This window comes from Dromiciops gliroides, chromosome 3, assembly GCF_019393635.1.
Source record: "Dromiciops gliroides isolate mDroGli1 chromosome 3, mDroGli1.pri, whole genome shotgun sequence".
Classification (NCBI taxonomy): domain Eukaryota; kingdom Metazoa; phylum Chordata; class Mammalia; order Microbiotheria; family Microbiotheriidae; genus Dromiciops; species Dromiciops gliroides.
In genome coordinates this window covers 247,906,636-247,927,547 of record NC_057863.1, presented here as the reverse complement: position 1 = coordinate 247,927,547, position 20,912 = coordinate 247,906,636, and the positions used below count along the sequence as shown (strand labels likewise).

At 38.2% G+C, this 20,912-nt stretch overlaps 1 protein-coding gene across 4 annotated transcripts in view; it reads left to right on the top strand.

Annotated features, from left to right (window-relative positions):
- LOC122749388 (rab proteins geranylgeranyltransferase component A 2-like) overlaps nucleotides 1-20,912 on the top strand; it is a 142,706-nt gene that overhangs the window by 28,870 nt on the left and 92,924 nt on the right. For 3 of the 4 annotated variants that reach the window (XM_043995742.1, XM_043995740.1, XM_043995741.1), the window contains exon 2: nucleotides 15,249-15,424. The exons of the other annotated variant lie outside the window; for it this stretch is intronic. The gene's annotated coding sequence lies outside the window, so the exon portion shown is untranslated. The remainder of the gene's footprint in view (nucleotides 1-15,248; nucleotides 15,425-20,912) is intronic. 4 annotated transcript variants of the gene reach the window in all.

Sequence of the window (20,912 nt, the reverse complement as noted above, 5' to 3'; positions counted from 1 at the left end):
CTGGAGTAGAAATTATTATGCTTCAGCTGATACAAAAAGAGGTAGGGGTAGCAATTATGCTCTCAGACAAAGTTATGGCTAAAACATATAATTAAAAGAGCATAACAGGGTAACTACATTTTGATTAAAAGTACCATTGACAATGAAGCATATAAAATATATAATATTCAAATCTATAAGAATACGAGTCATTCCCCAATTGATAAATGGTCAAAGGATTTCAACAGGCAGTTTTCCAATGAAGAAATCAAAACAATTTATAGTTACATAAAAATGCTCTTAATCATTATTGACTAGAGAAAAGCAGATTAAAACAACCTTGACATAACAATTTACACCTATCAGATTGGTGAAAAGGATAGAAGGGGAAAGTGACCGTTATTAGAGGGGATGTGGAAAAATTGGGACACTAATTCATTGTTGAGGGAATTGTGAAATTATCCAACCATTTTGGAGAGCAGTATGGAATTATGCCCAAAGAGTTATTAACCTACCTATACTCTTGGTCTATTTCCAAAAATGATTAAGGAAAAAGGAAAAGAACCCATATCTTCTAAAATGTTTATAGCAGCTTTCCTTGTGGTGGCAAAGACCTGAGAATGGCAGGGATGCCCATCTCTAGCCGTGTATCAATAGAAACTTTGGATTATAGTTCTCAAAAACAGTAGGATACAGTGATCTGTTATTCTTCACTTATTAGCTAGACTTCATAACTTCTAGAGATATCACAAGAGTTTGGACTGATTCATAACAAAAGAGACAGTCTTCTGACTTTATTGATGATTTCAAAGAATCGAACCAAGTCTAAGGTCTACTTCTGTGATGACTTTTTAAATTGTCATTTGGATCAAGACAATACTTTGTAATAGAATACACTTGTCTTTTGGCTCCTAGGAAAGGGATTACCATGCTTTTCTGGCATATGGATTTGTAAAATAAGAGGGAAAAGCCAGCCCTTAAGTGACATGCTAATCACAGGAACAAAGGTAATGAAGGACCAGTGAAGTAATATTCTATTTTAGGACTCTTTGTCTAAAAGGACTGTGTAGGAGTTTATATTCAGAGCAGTTTCTGAAAATGTAACTTCTGTCCTTATTAGACATGACATATTGTTTTCAGTAACTTAGCTCTAATTATTGCCACACAAGTTTTAGCACAGGAAACAAAGCTGGATGAGATCATCGTGTGTTCCTGGTTCCTTTTGATACTGTCATGGTATGGTCTCATCCTCATATTCCTCTGGTTGTGCACACATGTGCATGCTACAAAAGGATATACTGACACAGCAAGGGCCACACAAAAATAAAGTAGTTGCTTCACTTCCCATATTTACATCTCTGTGTTTATGTGTACTTGTTTTGTTTTTTGTTTTTTGTTTTTTTTGTTTTTTTGCAGGGCAGTGGGGGTTAATTGACTTGCCCAGGGTCACACAGCTAGTAAGTGTCAAGTGTCTGAGGCCGGATTTGAACTCAGGTACTCCTGAATCCAAGGCCGGTGCTTTATCCACTGCGCCACCTAGCTGTCCCGTTTATGTGTACGTGTATAACCATAATCGTATTTCTTTACCACTCAGTACTGTAAGTATATATTAGGCATTCATGTACTTCTAACTACCTTGAGTGACCTCTTTAGAACTCATTAAATCACAGCTCTTAACATGTAAGTATATATACACACGTACACATTTATATATATATATATATATATGTATATGAACAGGCATACATGTGCATATATTTAGACGCACATCTATATGTGTATATATAGTATTAATGGAGAAACTCCCTCTATCAATGTGTGTCTAATAAGCATCTACTTTTAGAGAGTTGGTGAGTTGCAGGTTGGGGTGCGGGGGCAACTACAAGGTTAAACAGCTTGTCCAGGTCATATAACTAGTATATGTCTGGGGCTGGACATGAACATAATTCTTCCTGGCACCAAGGCTGGTTCTTTTTCAGTTATACTGTGCTGTGTGTCACAGACACAAATGTATATAACATACACATACATACAAATACATAATTTATATATGCTTGCATGTATACTTGGATGAACTGTTGTTTCCTCGGGTCAGAACTAGTGGAGAATTCTCTATATCAGTCTGAATCACAACTATCTTTGTATAACTTAGATGATAAGCCCTATGGAGCTGCTCAAGACAAGCAGAGGTTGCCAAGACTTGCTTAGGTCATAAAGCTAATAAGTATCAGAGGTAGGTTTTAAACTTAGATCATTCTGACACCAGGTCCAATACTCTAACCACCGTGCTGCCTAACCCCTTCTTATATATTCTAATTTGTTTGGAACATAGGGATCATGAAGGAAAGTATTGAGATATAAGGTTGGAAAAGTAGATAAACAGACACATACATATGGATCTATCTAGAATCAGTCATTCTTGATTGTCACCAAGCTAACAGCATTTATTTATTCTTGTGACAAGCCAACAGATGGTTATCCTTGGTAGAAAGTACCTGTTCTTTTGTCTCCTTCATTCCTCCCTTCCCCAACCCTCAGATAATGATTTTTATATAAGAACAATCTATACCTGTCAACCAAAAAAATCCCTTGAAGAATGCTCCCAAGATCGCATCCCTACAGATTTCTTACAGTGGTCTCTCACTGGTAATAAGTTCTGGCCTTGTGCCTGATGCTAACATGACCCTGGCGATGTTGAACTTATGTGACAAAGCATTTCCTCTTGCTCAAAAGTTCAGGTGATATTTGCCGTGCACTTCATTTTAAATGGCAGCAGAGCTGAATACTCTCTAGTGAAATATTCTCATCACCCAGATCAAAAGCAGTACCTCAAGGTATATTTACATCATCATGCCCATTTCTAGGTTGCAGTAGAGAGAGGGGGAGTCATCTGTGTAATAGCCTAGCAGCAGAGAAATATGAACTTTCATCTGTCATTGCTTCATGTCTCGCTTAACTTGCTAAGCCAAGCTTCACTTTGACAGGCTACGGAGTCCTGGCTGCCATTAGAGGCACTGCTAGGCAGAATGCCCAAGAGCAGAGCTACAGTGATGCTCCAGGGAAAATTGTCATTACACCCTCATTCTGTGTGCCTATTTTCAGAGGACTGCGATTGGCACACAGGAACGCTTTCTAGGATGTGATCTTCTCTGGCAAAAGATTTTCCTTTGCCACCCTTATAGAAAAAAGAAGAAATAAATTGTCTCTGGCTATTTCTAGTTCTGTCTAGATAGAATCTGTACTCCCAGGTTTTCTTGTCTATATTTTACTTAAAATTGGTTCATTATATGTTTCATTATAAATTTTCTTTAAAAAAGGATATTATTCCTTTCTGTCATCAACAATCTAAAAAATTGCTTTCATGAATACCTACTTCTTAACAATCAAATTCCATTTACTTTGTATTGAGTGTTAAGACATCAGTCATGCACAATGATGTAATTATCTCCCCTATAGAATTCAGTGATGAGGTACTGAACATGCAAGGAACTCTGCATCATAGTGTGATGTTGGTCAGTTATTCCATATCTCGTTTCAGTACTTAACAATGTACTCTTTGCAAAAAAAGAAAAAGCTTCATGGTAGGGGAGCACAAAGGACAAGAAAGTAAAGTTAGTTGTGCAGAGGTCTCCATTTATGAATAACCTTGACATCTTTGTCTTTGTTTTTCCTTTTCAAACAGACTTACTATTCCAAAGAAAAGGAATACCATCTCTTGCTATTCAAGTGGGATGACAGTTACAGTGATACATATCTATATGTTACATTTCATGAAATTCCCTCCTATGGAATTGCTTTGTGAAGAAAAATAAAACTTGGTTGGATGCCATTATCATTATCTTTTACAGTCAACAAGCATCACACTTCAGTCCTTTGACTTTTTTTTTTTTTGCAGGGCAATGAGGGTTAAGTGACTTGCCCAGAGTCACACAGCTAGTTAAGTGTCAAGTGTCTGAGACTGGATTTGAACTCAGGTTCTCCTGAATCCAAGGCCAGTGCTTTATCCACTGCGCCACCCAACTGCCCCAGTCCTTTGACTTTTTAACCTCAATATTTGCTTTAAAAAAATGAAGGCTCAGCAAATGATTTCTGCAAAAGTACATTTTTTCAGGAATTATAGGTGGGAATTCCAAATACTGAACCCAAAAGAAACACCAAAGATTCAATATGAGAACATCTGCACATCATTTAAGTGTATAACTCAACCTTCTTTGAGGAATCTCTGAGTTGCGAGATTCCTAGTTATTCCTTTTTGCAGTTTGCCTTAAAACTTACTTAAAAAGATGATTAGGAAACATCAACTACCAACAAGCAGGCCTAAATTCCCATCTATATGAAATCTTTATGAGAGTCAGCCTTCCACAAGTGGAGAACATCTTTGATGAAAGCATTAACAGAAATTATGTAGGCTTTCACAAGCAATTTCCAACAACGGATCCCATTTTTACAGTTGTTCAATTGAGGGAAAGACTAGAATATCAGATGCCATTGTGCTAATTGTTTGTTATTTAAAATAATTTGCTATAGTAGAGCAAAATGTGATTTTAAAGACTTTTATACAGTAAGGAATCTCCTATCAATATAGAAAAATCATTCAAGAATCCTTTAAAAAATCCTTTAAAAATAACAGGCAATTTTGCTCAATTATTCTCTGATGGTAAACATCAAGGAAAGCATAAAATAGCAAGATGTATGCTTATCAAAGGTGCTCATCATTGTCATATGGGCTGTGCTTGAAGAGTTTCTCTGTGGATTGTGAGGTCCTCCAGATGCTCCTATTTGAGGATGACATTGTTCTAGTTGCATCAAATCTTAGAGTACTTCGGAGCCTCCTGAAAGAGATCTGTAACCACACAGAAAAGGCCTTGCCTTACCATCACCACAGGAAAGGCCAAGTGGATGGAGAACAGTTATGGTCCAGAATATTACATTCATTTGGATAGACAAGACACTCTATAACGCTTAACCATCATTATGTGCATTCAGGACATATAGTACAGATGGGTAATGAGATGGGCCCAGAGTTGAACAAGAAGAGAAGAGCTGAATATATTGCCTTTGGAAAATCACATACCTCCTATAATAACTCCAGACTTCCCATGGGGAAAAAGCCATCTTTTTAATACCAACATCCTTCCATTTTTTTTTGTATGGCAGTAAAGACAAGCAGTACAACATTATCTTAAGAATTAGAAATGAATACCACCTAAGAGGCAGTGGGGAAGTATGTTGTGAGTGTAAGTAGGATGTACTATGTAAAACTGATGATGAATTTAGAAGAACAAGAGTAAAAGATTTCATCTAGGAAAAGAAAGCTAGGAAGAGATGGTCTTGTTACAAGGGCATATATATACATAGGAATATAGATGGAATGTTCTATGGGTGCTTTCATTGTGTCAGGAGGAAGGGAAGAAGGTCCACAACACAATGAATAGCCCTGCTGTGATGAACTTAGGAGACAAGTTGCAGAAAAATCCTACAGGATGAGCAAACATTGATTGGTTATTATAATTGCTGTCATCATTGAAGAGAACTCCAAAACTGATGAGATAATGCAGCTACTGAATATGTGAGCACTTGAGTTGAGTTATCCCCCAATGCCCAATGTCAGTTAGTCCTATTCTGTGCAGAAGCCCCTATACAGTTAGACCTTGATTAATGCAAATAATGAATCCCCTGAAGTGGATGTATTCTTTAAATTCACACTATTGTCATTGGGCTGGAACCAGTTACCAGATTTTGCCCAATTATAACTTTGAATAGTGTGAATTTAAATAGATAATTTGCACTAATTGGGACCTAACTGTACAACATCTCCAGAAGTTTTTACATAGGGATAGAGACCTTGCTTGCAAAAGCATATTGTTCTATCGTTGGGCATGATATTAATGTGACCCTGGCAATGTCGGACACACATGAGACTTCTTGCTTGAAAAAGAATTTTCTCATTATTTAGGAGTCTTTTCTATTAAATTCAGTCTTGCCTTTCTGAGTTGCAGAGATTGTCTCTAAAGTTCCCATCTATGCTAGTATTCTATGCCTTTTATAAATCTTTGATTTTATAATGAAGTTCCCAGATAGCTCTTTTAGGAACAAGACAAAAGAGAATGGAAGTTGAATATGATAGCTATAGACTGTGAAGTCAATGAGGCTCAGTATGTCTATACCATTCCCTATGGATTAATCATTTTATCTCTGAAGTATGTATGTTGTCTGCAAGCATGAGATAGCAGCTCTGTATGCCATACATCTTAGGAGTTAATCCAATTAAACAACACCTTCTATCATGCTGTCATGAACAAATATATTCATCACATGTCATTTCTAATACATTTGCAAGGTTATTTGATAAAAGAAATTCAGTTTTTCAAAACACTTGTGAAAGACACTAGACAGATGAATATTACTATCCAAGGACAAGTTTATTGTGTGGGTAGAGTAGGTCAGAATATATAGCTTGTTCTTGGTGATTACTATAAGGGCCATTGGCCCCAAAGTCCCCCCCACGCCATGCACATGCACCCACATATACACCTGCTCCCAGAGTCTAAAATTCCTTTAAGGAGGACTCTTTGGGGACTGGCCTTACAAATCTAGTGATTAAAGCCCCAGAGTTAAAATGCAACAAGATACTTATGCACCATAAAATGCAATAAAAATAACTTTACTAATAACAAAGGATTAAAAATGATAACATCACTATAGCAAAAAAAAGAAAATTCATATAAATTGACTACTTAACTACTCCTCTCTGCCTTTACATTTACCATAGCAATTATGAAAGGCAGTCTGTGGAGCAGGGAGATATCCGCTAAAAACTACAAACTGAACTCACTATAGCCTGAGCCTTTTGTTTATGCATTAAACAGCAAGGAAGTCAAACCAAAGATCATTCTGATCTGGTGATTATGTTGAGAAAGTCCTACTAACCCCTTAAAAGGGAAAGCAACTGAGTCTATACAAAACAGGTACAATTGGTGCTCCGAGGTAACCAACCAGAAAGTGACATTTGACCATACATGGCAGAACATTTCTTTTTCCTCAAAAGTCCATTTCCTTTGGACTTTATTATTGCCAGGGCTTGATACTGGGTCCAGGACAGTGGGGTTTTTGTTTGTTTGTTTGTTTGTTTGTTTTTGCGGAGCAATGAGGGTTAAGTGACTTGCTGAGGGTCACACAGCTAGTAAGTGTCAAGTGTCTGAGGTCAGATTTGAACTCAGGTCCTCCTGAATCCAAGACCAGTGCTTTATCCACTGTGCCACCTAGCTGCCCCCAACAGTGGGGATTATTAAAAACATTTTATATTTAGTTGGTCTAGGCTAAAAGACTAGAGTTTATTAGTATTTTCTCACCTATGAGAAACCTATCTTAGGTTATGTCTAAGATAGTCTTCTCCATCAAAAATAGAAGTATATCAGAAGGTGAATAATTTTACTTTTTTTTTCTCTTTTTCCCATTTAACATTATACTCTTTCCCCTAGAAAGTAGACTTTTCTCATCCTTATTTTTCTTGCACTGAAAATTCCATTAAAAAAGAAAGAAAAACCATTTTGCTTGTTGAACAATTGGCATTTTCCACAATCTCAGCTTCTTGTGTATTCTCATTTTTGCTCTATTTTTGTAGGACTGTGCCACCTGAAAAAATCTTTAGATATGTATTCCTGCTTCCCTCTTTTATATGTGGCCTATTCTGATCTCATTAGTGAGCTACCTTTGAAGTCATGTCCATCTCTTTAGATATCCTTTTACTCCTCATACATATCATTCACATTTATATTATTAAAATGTCCTTTTTAGAGTCTGACATCTTTGCTGAGCCTAGCTTCCCTCTTAGAATCTCAATCTATAGGCTCATAATTATCTCTTCTTTGACCTTTTTGAAGTTGACTTTTGAAAAATTTAGGGTTCATATCTCTGAACTGACCCCCTGGTGATCATAAAATCTACAATGAGGGGATTGTATGTCCTCCAGTTTCTTGATGCTTCCAGTTTGGCAAACAGTTGTTTCTTATTGTTCATTGGCTCGTCGCTGATAGTTGTTCCCCTCATACATTCTTGGTGATGGCATTGTAAACAATGTACATAGAAAATTTATCAGTGACTTTGCCTTTTCATGGAAATATATGTGTATGTATATATGTATAAACATAATATGTGAGGCATAGTTTTTATTAAGGTTCAGTATACCATTAGTCCAGTAGAAGAGAGCATGGCTCATATAAAAAGCAGTAAAGTAATGCAAACACACTTTATTGAGGAGGTATATATATTTTTTATTTTAAAAGTTTTATTTTTTTTGTTTTTTTAATTAATAAAGTATTTTATTTTTTTCCCGTTACATGTTCTCAACTTTTGTTTATACAAGCTTTCCAATTTCAGATTTTTCTCCCTCTCTGCCCTCCCTCCCCCCTCCCCTAGACAGCAGGTAATCTGATGTAGGTTTTATATACATATATAAATATATATAATAATATATAATATATAATAATATATTATAAATAATATAATATATAATGTATGTATGTACATACATACATACATACATAATAACATCAAACATATTTCTGCATTAGTCATGTTATAAGAGAAAAATCAGAGCAATGACAAAAAAACTCAAAATAGAAAAACAACAGCACCAAAAACAAAAGAAATAGTATGGTTCATTCAGCATCTATACTCCACAGTTCTTTTTTTTCCCCTGAATTTGGAGATCCTCTTCTATCATGAGTTCCCTGGAACTCTTCTGTACCATTGCATTGGTGAGAAGAATATAGTCCATCACAGTAGATCAACACTCACTGTTGATGATACTGTATACAATGTTCTGGTTCTGCTCATCTCACTTATCATCAGCCCACCCAAGACCCTCCAGGTTTCTCTGAACTCCTCCTGCTCATCGTTTCTTACAGCACAATAGTATTCCATTACATTCATATACCACAACTTGTCCAGACATTCCCCAATTGATGGGCATCCCCTCAACTTCCAATTCCTTGCCACCACATAAAGAGCAGCTATAAATATTTTTGTACATGTGGGTCCCTTTCCCCTTTCCATGATTTCTTTGGGCAAAAGACCCAAAAGTGGTATTGCTAGGTCAAAGGCTATGCACAGCTTTATCGCCCTTTGGGCATAATTCCAAATTGCTCTCCAGAATGGTTGGATCAGTTCACAGCTCCACCAACAATGCATTAGTGTTCCAATTTTTCCACAGCTTCTCCAACATTTATTATTTTCCCTTTTTGTAATTTTAGCCAATCTGATAGGTGTCAGGTGGTACCTCAGAGTTGTTTTAATTTGCATCTCTCTAATCATTAGAGATTTAGAGCATTTTTTCATATGGGAATAGATAGCTTTGGTTTCTTCATCAGAAAACTGCCTGTTCATATCCTTTGACCATTTCTCAATTGGGGAATGACTTGGATTCTTATAAATTTGATTTAGTTCCCTATATATTTTAGAAATGAGGCCTTTATCAGAAGTACTGGCCACAAAAATTGTTTCCCAGTTTTCTGCCTCCCTTCTAATTTTGGATGCATTGCTTCTGTTTATACACAAATTTTTAAATTTAATGTAGTCAAAATCATCCATTTTGCATTTTGTAATATTCTCTATCTCTTGTTTGGTCATAAACTGTTTTCCTTTCCAAAGATCTGATAGGTAGACTATTCCTTTCTCTCCTAATTTACCTATGGTATGGAGGAGGTATATTTTTAATAAGGACAGTCAGGGAAAGTGGAAACAGGTCAGGTCTACTAGAGTAGCAGGAAGTATTGAATACACTAACCTGTATAGTGGGTTTTATAAGATTCTTAACTTGGTCAAAAAAGCATTTGGAAAAGGTAGAAAGAGACCCAGACATTGAGACCAGTACTGATCCATGCTGGTGGGTGGGAGAGTGAGGGGAAGTCACCCGGGGCACTGAAATTGCCTGCTAGTTGATAATCAGTCTTCCCAGAGAAGGGAAAGCAGCACTACTCGTCTTGTCCTGACAAGGTGACTCAAGGTTAAACTTCTCTTCTTCATTTAGTGGGGTAAGGAGGCTGCTTTGGTCATGAGAAAGCCCAAAACTCAGGTTGCCTGATTCCATGTCCAATGTACTACACTGTTTCTCCAGCCAGCAGATTATCAAGTAGCTTATAGTCTTCATTACCCCTGTGTCTTGCCTCACTGATTATTTTATAATTGTGACAAGAACTCAGTATTTATGTTTCTTCATCTCTAAGGAGACTAGAAAATATACCCAACATGATGTCATTTCTACGTCTTTCTCCAGTGATCCACACTAAACAGTTTCATGGTATTCCACACAAGTGTAGATAGTATAGTAGAGGTGTCAAACTTGTAGCCCAAGGTCACAAGAAGCCTGCACAACTGTCAATTGCAGCCTGAAGCAGAATAAAATATAAATGGGAAATGTTCAACAAAATAAATAAAAATTACAGTGTAACACAGATAATGTTAATTTATGATTTTCTAAGTCAACATGTGACTCACAGTTTTCTGTTTCTGTTAGAGGTTTGATTTAAGTCAACATGGGAATGAAGTTTGTATCAGGAAGACCTAGGTTCAAATCCTGTCTCATACTCTTCCTAACTGTATAATTATGGGCAAGTCATGTCATCTCTTTATTGTTAAATTCCTTCACATAGAAAAAGTGTTGGATTTAATGGCCTCTAAGGTCTTAAAATATTTTTGGCATGTAAGTTTATTGGTTCCAATGCTTTTCTATGATAGAACTAATATTCCTCTTTCTGTCTCCCAGTAACAGGGATTAGTTTTCTCTAAAAGGCAGCAAATCTAAGCTGTCCATAGTACTTGATTGGCCCCTGAATCCTTTCAATGCAGAGTAATAGTCACCTAAAGGCTTAAGAAGTGAAGTTGGGGTTATTCTAACATAAGGGATTTCTGAAGACCACTGGAGTCATCATACCCTATCCTGCAGACCAGACACATTTTCATATACAGATCAGGGCTGGGGGCAAAGTCAAGAGAAGCTTAGTGCCACTGTATCCTTTTTGCATATCCTTCCTGTGCTAGGGCAAAGTAAATATATATATTTTTAAAAACCTCAAAAAACATCTATTGTTCAATAACTTGTGAGTGCCTCATTTTGTCATAACGTCAAACCTGAAATGATAGGAGGCTATTTACATGTATTATCTCATTTATCTATTTACATGTGTTATTTCATTTGAACCATAAACCACCCTGTGAGGTAGGTAATACTAGAATTATTTCCACCATTTTACAGATGAGGGAAGTGATGTTAGAAATGTTTAGTTATGAGTTTGCCTCTGTAGATAACTACCAAAACTTGTTTCATTATTTTTAAATGCCCTTTGATGTTTCAAGGAAGAAAAGAAGGAACCCTACAATTGGATTAACTGATTTTAAGATCAGCCACAGGTTGGGGCAGCTAGGTGGTGCAGTGGATATAGCACTGGCCCTGAATTCAGGGGGTCCTGAGTTCAGATCTAGCCTTAGACACTTGACACTTACTAGGTATGTGACCCTGGGCAAGTCACTTAACCCTCATTGCCCCGAAAAAACCAAAACAAAACAAAACAAAAAAACAAGCAAAACCCCCAAAGATCAGCCACAGGTAATCAGCAATATTCAAAGCACTTTGGATGGATTGATCGTATAGATTCTGAAGGGAAGAATCTGTGCCATTTGACAGTTTTAAATGTAAGCACATGAATCTTCCCAATAACACAGAAGTCTTATATTAATCTATTTAGAAAAATCAAATTGATGAAATTGTAATTCATGGTGGAGTTTCAGGGGAAAAAAAAAAGCACTAGTACATTAACCATATAAAAGTCATTTAAGTACCAAATTACTGTATTCTAAAAGACATGTAGAATTTAAAAATAATAAAGCTTTGAACCTGTAAAAGAAATGTTTAGTGACATACCTATGGTTTCAGAGTTAGTACATTTCATAGGTGAGATTCCATCTCATGTTTGTCCTGATGTTCAGTCTTTCACATTTTTCCCTTTTCCTTATACAATATTACTTCCCAGAAAGTTGATATACCCATTACTCTGTTGGTCTTATTACAACCCTCCCAAACTGAGCCATTCTTGTATTGTGGTATTTTCCTCTAGGAATTAAAATCATAAATCCATTTTTTACAAATCTGTGTGGAAGTTGAGGCTAGATAGCTTAGAGAAGATAAGATTTCAGTGGATATAAAGCTGTCTTCAAGTATTTAAAGCACTGATATATAGGAACGATTTTAGATGTGTCTTGTTTTACCCCAGAGGGCATAAATAGAAGAAATAAATTGAATTTTCCAGAGAGAGAGAGAGAGAGAGAGAGAGAGAGAGAGAGAGAGAGAGAGAGGGGCACACAAGCAGACAAAGAGAGACAGATTAAAAATTAAAAGTTGTCTAAACGTGAGAGAGACTGCTTTAGGAATTAGTGGTTCCCCTATTACCAGAAACCTTTAAGCAAATGCTGGACCAATTGATCAAGCAATCAGCAATTTTTTATTAAGCTTTTACCATGTTCCACACTGGGGATAAAAAGCAAACTCAAACCCTCAAGAAGTCTGCTGTTCTAATGAGAGAGACAACATATCGGCATTTAAAGTCCATTGTGACCTGGCTCTCTTCTTCTTTTACTCTTCTGCTTTCCAATCTTACACTCCCCTCCACATACTCTTCACTGATCTACTAGCTGTTTTTTAAAAATATATATTATATCTCCTGACTTATGTGACTTTTCACAGTTTCTCTCTCTCTCTCTCTCTCTCTCTCTCTCTCTCTCTCTCTCTCTCTCTCTCTCTCTCTCTCTCTTTTTCTCTTCCTCCCTCCCTCCCTCTCTCCCTCTCACCCCCATCTCCCCCTTTATATTTTTGATATTATAGTTCTAATGATAGGACCTCAATATGGAGTCACCTAGGTTAAGTGGCCCTAATGCCTATAAAGCATATGGGCAAAGATAGACAGGATTGTACTTTTCCACTGTTCTGACTTATGTTAACCCTGTGTCAAGGCACACGACTGCTTGGGGCAGCTAGGTGGCACAGTGGATAGAGCACTGGCCCTGGAGTCAGGAGTACCTGAGTTCAAATCCGGCCTCAGACACTTAACACTTACTAGCTGTGTGACTCTGGGCAAGTCACTTAACCCCAATTGCCTCACTAAAAAAAAAAAAAAAAAAAAAAAAAAAAAAACAAGGAAAAAAAAAAGGCACACAACTGCTGATTGGATAAAACTCTTGACTGGCAGCAGCAATATCTGATTCATTTTTCTCTTGCCGCTTTTCTCCCAGTTTCTGGTCCCAATAAAGAAACTCCCTCTACCTGAGACCCACTTGAATCTGGTATTGATAAGTGACCCCAAGAACTTCTGTGGCACATCTAGGTCTGATTAGGAATGTCCCCTTCTATATCTGGTAACTGTTCTCAACCAAGCTCAGGTTTAGGGTATATAATTTTGCCACCTGAATCCCAATTTTGAGCCTGTTCTTTCCCCACAACATCTCCCTCTCCTTTGTACTGAGTAAGTTTCTTGCATCCATCAGGATGAATTGGTCTGTTTATATTGTCATATAAGGTATGTGCTTTTCCCCCCTGTTTGCTGTGCTACATAATAATAAAGCTTTTGTATCAGCTTCATGAGTACTAATTTCCTCTGAATTCCCAAACCCCAAAATTTGCTTTAATCCAAGCTTTGAGACTAAATAAAGCAACTAGCAACTGAGGAGGGTGGGATTTCCGGAAAATGGGAATGGAATTAGTAGTTTGGGGTCATGCTTATAGGAAGGAATTTAAAGACTGGGTAGTAGTATTTGGAATGCCTCTGCCAATGTTTAGAGATCCATTAGCATAATATTAGAGGTGTTTTACCTAACTAAGGAAGTGCTTGCCCTGTGTATAATGTGCAGTTTTGTGTGTTACCAAAAAAGCAGTATCCTCCAGCTCCTGAGTTAGAAGAAAGGTGTGTTGTCTCTTGCCCAGGGACAAGGTGCTATTCTGTGTTAGAAAATGACCTGAATTATACCTGAGGCAAAGAGTAAAGAAAGAAGTAGCAGTGGCTTAAATGAAAGTGCAGAATTTGTGCTGTTTCTGTTGCTGCTTTCCCTATTGTAAGAGAGAACCCAGACCAGAAGGTTTCTGACCCACTAAACCTTCCTCAGAGCCTAGGCTGACTCCTAAGAATCCTGCTGATGTTGCTGGTGCAATCAAGGGATGTAAATCCCCTAAATATCTCTGTTGGACTCTGCTAGCAGCTGCCTGCTACCAGGATAAGCAAAGCTAGAAGAAGACTCAGAGGCTGGGTAAGAATGAGCCTTTCCGAAACTCCCTCAATCCTGATCCTGACCCCAAGAAGGTAGACTGGAACTCTATGAGCACTCTTGGGGTTCATCCCAAGTCCTCCTGGCGACAGCCTGAAGAACAGTCACCAATGCAGATGTTGATAATTACTCTGAACACCAGGAAGAAGTTAGGTCCCTAATTTACTGTCAGCTCTAGGCTCCACTCAAAGATTTAATACAGAAGTTCTAGGAGAAGCGATTCCAGTGGTTATATAGATTTTGCCTCACTGGAAATGGCCTTAAGCTATCTTCTGCTGAGTTGTGCCAAGTCTCTGCCATTTTTCATGACCACAAGGTCACTGTGCTCCTAAAAAATTTCTTGGAATTACAGTTCTGAGGAAAACTGACACATTAGGGCTAGGGAAGGATCAGCTTCTGTGAAGTCAGACCTCCAATGAACAGGGCAGCTAGGTAGTACAGTGTATAGAGCACTGGCCCTGAAGTTGGGAGGACCTGATTTCAAATCTCACCTCAGATACTTACTAGCTGTGTGACCCTGAGCAAGTCACAACCCCAATTGCCTTAAACATCTGGACCCATCTCCAGTGATCCTTATGTATATCTTCCCACTGGACCAAGATGACTCTGGAGGAAAGAGTGAAGTTGGTGACCATGCATAGCCCTCCCTCATTTAAATCCAATTCAGTGCAAGTCACCCCAATGTCATGGTCCTCTTCAAGAACAATGGATCACCACCACCAACAATAACCTCCAGTGAGCATTTCTGGTCTGGAAGTTCTGTTCTGGGGAGATGCTCAACCTATATGTCATCTTTGGTTACCCATTCCCATACTACCTGGAAAACCCGTGAGGAGGGATCTTCCATGCTGTAGAGATTAGATAGAATGCTGTGGCTGATGAACCCTAAGTAGAGGATGTATGGACAGGACCTGAAGAAGCAACACCAGGTGAAGATACCTGTGCTCTTTTCCTTCAAGGAGCTCCTGAAAAGAATCATGCTACTGTCCTCCTGATGATGGCTACAGCCAATACCATGGAAGCTGATCTCAACTGCCTGGACAGGGTGGAGAAGTGAGATCCTAAAGAACACTCCATTAAGGGCTCCAGGAGAAGACTAGATGGACAGTTTTCTCATCTGCCTCCCAGGGTTGTTGTGAGTATGAAATGAGATGATATCTGTGAAGTTCTTAGTCCACTGCCTGGCACATAGTAAGCTCTATGTAAATGTTAGCTATTTACTACTTATTTTTACTAGAGATCATGTTCCTTTTCCCATTATAGGCATGCATGTTACAAGATGTCAATTTCAGGCATGGGAAAAATTCAAAGCCCTGATACTAACAGTGAGTATGCTCACTGGGAACCAGTCCAGCTCACCCTATCCAAGAGAGTTGCTAACACTCTTCAGTATAAATTTAGGTGGAGGTTAAAGGGATTATGCCTGTTAATTAAGGATTTATTGCATGAAGGTGTATAGTATCTATATTCAGCTCCCCCATCAGGTTGGAAAAATGAGTAGTGTATCACAGTACCTTATAGGAATCTTAACAAGGTCTTTCCCCCATAAAGTCTCCTTTGCTTAACATTATAGAAGATATTGAGAGCATACAGATTGTTGTTTTTGACTGGTTTGGTGTGATTGATCTGGTTAAAATGTTTTATTCTGTTCCTGTTTCCCCTGAGAGCCAGTGTTAGTTTGCTTTTGCTTTTTCAAGCTGAAACTTCACATGCTTTTCCATGAGCAATTTTGAATAGTCCTCTCATACCCATTGACTGTGCCACTAGGACTTGGAGGACCTCCCAATGCCAAAAAGCCTACACCAGTGACACTACATAGATAACATTTTTATAGGCAGTCCTATGGAAGAGACTGTCAAAGCAGCTGTGGATGCCAAGGTCAGTCACCTGACCAGCAGAGGCAGGTCTATAGCACTGAAAAAAATTCAGGACCCTATACAGCATATTACGTTTTTAGGTTACATCTGGACCCTAGTCTTCTATAGAAAAATTCCAGCACCAATCTGGGATAGATTGCATGCCTTGAAGGCATCAAGTGACCATGAAGTGCCCAATACCTTGGCATGTTGGATTTTGGAATCAGAACATCTTACACTTATTTGCTCTCCTACAACCTCTCTCTGCTATCACTAAGAAGGCCAGCATGTTCAGCTGGGGCCCTGTTCACAAAGCAGCCTTAATTGAAGTGGCCAGTTGCAACAACTTCCCTCTGAAATCCCCATTATGCCCTGAGTCAGGGAAAATGCCCTTCACAAATTCGGGTAAACTTGTGATATTTCCTTAACTGGAATTGGTATTTTCAGGACAGGGCCAAGCCTGGCCCCTCTGCTGTTAGCCACCTCCATGAGGTTAGTCAGGCTACAGTTGGGCCCTCTTCCCTTCACTGTCCTGCTCTCCCAGAGCAGTTCCCCTTGCTCACTGGACAGTTGCCAATGGACTAGTCAGTGGGTTAAAAAGGACTAGAATATTTAGAACATCCCAGTCTGGAGTAAAGCCTTTTGGGAATGGATTGCTGAATGGGCCTCCCAGTATACTCTGTGGGTTTCACATATTTCTTTCCACATTGGAAGGATCTCATCTCTGAATATAATAATACCATGGCTAATGACATTTCCAGAGGCTGTTATCTACAGGCTCTTGCCCAACCCCAGACCCTTCCTCTGCTTGGCCCATGAGGAGAACAGACTCTTGGGCTCCATTGTTTTGACCCAGTCTGTCTAGAGGGCACTCTGACCAAGGCATTCCATTCAGTGCCAAGAAGGTCTAAGATTAGGCAGACTTCCAAGATACCTGCTGGATGTTTAATGTTTTGTATTCTCCTCAAGCTGCTAGAATTATTGAAAGATACAATGGAATTTCCAAAGGAACTATGCTTAAATACTTGGGTGGCCTTTGGATCCTGAAATGGACTAAGAAAGTTTTTGGAAATAAGAACTCAGGAGAAGGCCTTTGAGGAACAAGTCACATTAACCCTATTAACCTGGGCTCTGTGAGAAATCCAAAATCAGGGCAGGGCCAGTTTAGGGAGGTTAGATCACAGCAAAACCAATTTGTTGCCTCAGGCCACTGTCTCTCTGGAAACTTATGGCAAGATCAAAGCCTAATGGTCAATTCCAAGGCTCAAAAGGATAGTTGGGAAACTCAGTTTAAGAAATTCACTAAAACCTAGTCTAGAAATTCACTAACAGCATCAATTGACTGGATTTGTGCCCCTTTGGGGTCACCACAAGAGGTCAGGCACAGTTGTGTAATCTCCACATTCCTGCTGTGACCACTGCCAGACCTGCTGACCAAATCAACTGTTGGGCTTTCTTAGAGACCCAAGGTAAGTTATCACTACCCTAGATAATAGTTGGTAAGAATCACTTTCACCTGATTTCCCTTTAATGCACCCCAAACTTCACAGTGTTTGTTAATCCTTCAGGGGCTACTCCAATCAGTTTTCAACCCACCACCCATGTCTCTACTTCTAGGAGTCAATACCTTGGCCCACTGTGCAACATACTATGTAAGCCCCTTCAAGTGATGTGGATGTTGCATGTACTTCTGCCAATTTTACCTGTCATTTTATAGCCTTGGTCAAGGCCCTTCAATCACCCTGCTGCTTGGCTTTGGGAACAACCCTCTTATTATAATTAGGATAGCTGTCATGATTGGTATTGTTGAAGTGGACATGGCCTGTGAGGATTTTATGCAGAGTCTCAGAGCCCAGTTAGCTATGTATGCTACAGTTCCTGAAAGACCAACTCTGAAGGCCAATGCACCCATGGTGCTATGGTGATAGACAATCATATTGCCTTTGATTTCCTGCTGCCCAGTTGAAGTGAAATCTGGCAAGGTACAAGAACTCGCTTAAAGAAGTGTTTTACTGGGCTAAACAAATTGATGATTTGATTAAAACCATTCAAAAGAGCTCACCCAGAGTCCACTCCCAAGTTAAGGATCTGTTTTCCTGGGAATGGCTAGGCTTGTGGTCTGTTAGAGATTATTATGCTTGTCTTTTGGTGTATAATTATTATTTTTTTTTTTTGAGATATTTTATTTTTTCCGTTACATGTAAAGATAGTTCTCAACTTTTGTTTATACATGCTTTACAATTTCAGATTTTTCTCCCTCCCTCCCTCCCCTCCCTCCCCCCTCCCCTAGACAGCAGGTAATCTGATATAGGTTATATCTATATATATCTATACATATACATATAGATATATATATATACACACACATATATATACACATAATAACATTAATCCTATTTCTGCATTAATCCTGTTACAAGAGAAAGAATCAGAGCAGTGATGCAAAACCTCAAAATAGAAAAAAAAAACAACAGCACCCAAAACAAAAGAAATAATATGGTTCAATCAGCATCTATACTCCACAGTTCTTTCTTTCTTTTTTTTTCTTGGATTTGGAGATCCTCTTCTATCATGAGTTCCCTGGAACTCTTCTGTACCATTGCATTGGTGAGAAGAATATAGTCCATCACAGTAGGTCAACACTCAATGTTGATGATACTGTGTACAATGTTCTTCTGGTTCTGCTCATCTCACTCATCATCAGCTCACGTAAGACCCTCCAGGTTTCTCTGAACTCTTCCTGCTCATCATTTCTTACCGCACAATAGTATTCCATTGTATTCATATACCACAACTTGTCCAGCCATTCCCCAATTGATGGGCACCCCCTCAACTTCCAATTCCTTGCTACCACGTAAAGAGCAGCTATAAATATTTTTGTACATGTGGGTCCCTTTCCCCCTTCCATGATTTCTTTGGGCAAAAGACCTAAAAGTGGGATTGCTGGGTCAAAGGGTATGCACAGCTTTATCGCCCTTTGGGCATAATTCCAAATTGCTCTCCAGAATGGTTGGATCAGCTCACAGCTCCACCAACAATGCATTAGTGTTCCAATTTTCCCACAGCCTCTCCAACATTTATTATCTTCCTTTTTTGTCATTTTAGCCAATCTGATAGGTGTCAGGTGGTACCTCAGAGTTGTTTTAATTTGCATCTCTCTAATCATTAGAGATTTAGAGCATTTTTTCATATGGGAATAGATAGCTTTGGTTTCTTCATCAGAAAACTGCCTGTTCATATCCTTTGACCATTTCTCAATTGGGGAATGACTTGGATTCTTATAAATTTGATTTAATTCCCTATATATTTTAGAGATGAGGCCTTTATCAGAAGCACTGGCCTCAAAATTGTTTCCCAGCTTTCTGCCTCCCTTCTAATTTTGGATGCATTGCTTCTGTTTGTACAAAAATTTTTTAATTTAATATAATCAAAATCATCCACTTTGCATTTTATAATATACTCTATCTCATGTTTGGTCAAAAACTGTTCTCCTTTCCAAAGATCTGATAGGTACACTATTCCTTTCTCTCCTAATTTACCTATGGTATCACCTCTTATGTCTAAATCATGTATCCATTTTGACCTTATTTTAGTATAAGGTGTAAGATGTTGGTCTAAGCCTAATTTCTGCCATACTATCTTCCAGTTTTCCCAGCAGTTTTTGTCAAATACTGAGTTCCTATCCCAGAAGCTGGAGTCTTTGGGTTTATCAAACACTACATTACTAGTGTCATTTACTACTGCATTTCCTGAGCCTAGCCTATTCCACTGATCTACCACTCTATTTTTTAGCCAGTACCAGATAGTTTTGATGACTGCCGCTTTATAGTAAAGCTCCAGGTTTGGTACCGCTAACCCACCTTCCTGTGAATTTTTTTTCATTATTTCCCTGGATATTCTTGATTTTTTGTTTTTCCAGATGAATTTTGTTATTATTTTTTCTAGCTGTATAAAATAATTTTTAGGTAGCCTGATTGGTATGGCACTGAATAAGTAAATTAATTTAGGCAGTATTGTCATTTTTACTATATTAGCTCTGCCTATCCATGAGCAATTGATATCTTTCCAATTATTTAGATCTGATTTGATTTGTGTGAAGAGTGTTTGGTAGTTGGGTTCATAGAGTTCCTGGGTTTGTCTTGGCAAGTAGACTCCCAAGTATTTTATATTACCTACCGTTACTTTAAATGGAATTTCTCTTTCTATCTCTTGCTGCTGGACTTTGTTGGTCATGTATAGAAATGCTGATGATTTATGTGGATTTATTTTATATCCTGCTACTTTGCTAAAGTTGTTAATTGTTTCAAGTAATTTTTGACTTGATTCTCGAGGATTCCTTAAGTATACCATCATATCATCTGCAAAGAGTGATAGTTTTGTTTCCTCCTTGCCTATTCTAATTCCTTTAATTCCTTTCTCTTCTCTGATTGCTAAAGCTAACATTTCTAAGACAATATTAAATAATAGGGGTGATAATGGACATCCCTGTTTCACCCCTGATCTTATTGGGAAGGCCTCTAATTTATTTCCATTGCATATAATACTTGCTGATGGCTTTAGGTAGATACTGTTTATTATTCTAAGGAAAGCTCCCCCTATTCCTAAACTCTCTAGTGTTTTTATTAGGAATGGGTGCTGTACTTTGTCAAAAGCTTTCTCTGCATCTATTGAGATAATCATATGATTTTGGTTGGTTTTCTTATTGATGTGGTTGATTATGTTAATAGTTTTCCTAATGTTGAACCAGCCCTGCATTCCTGGTATAAA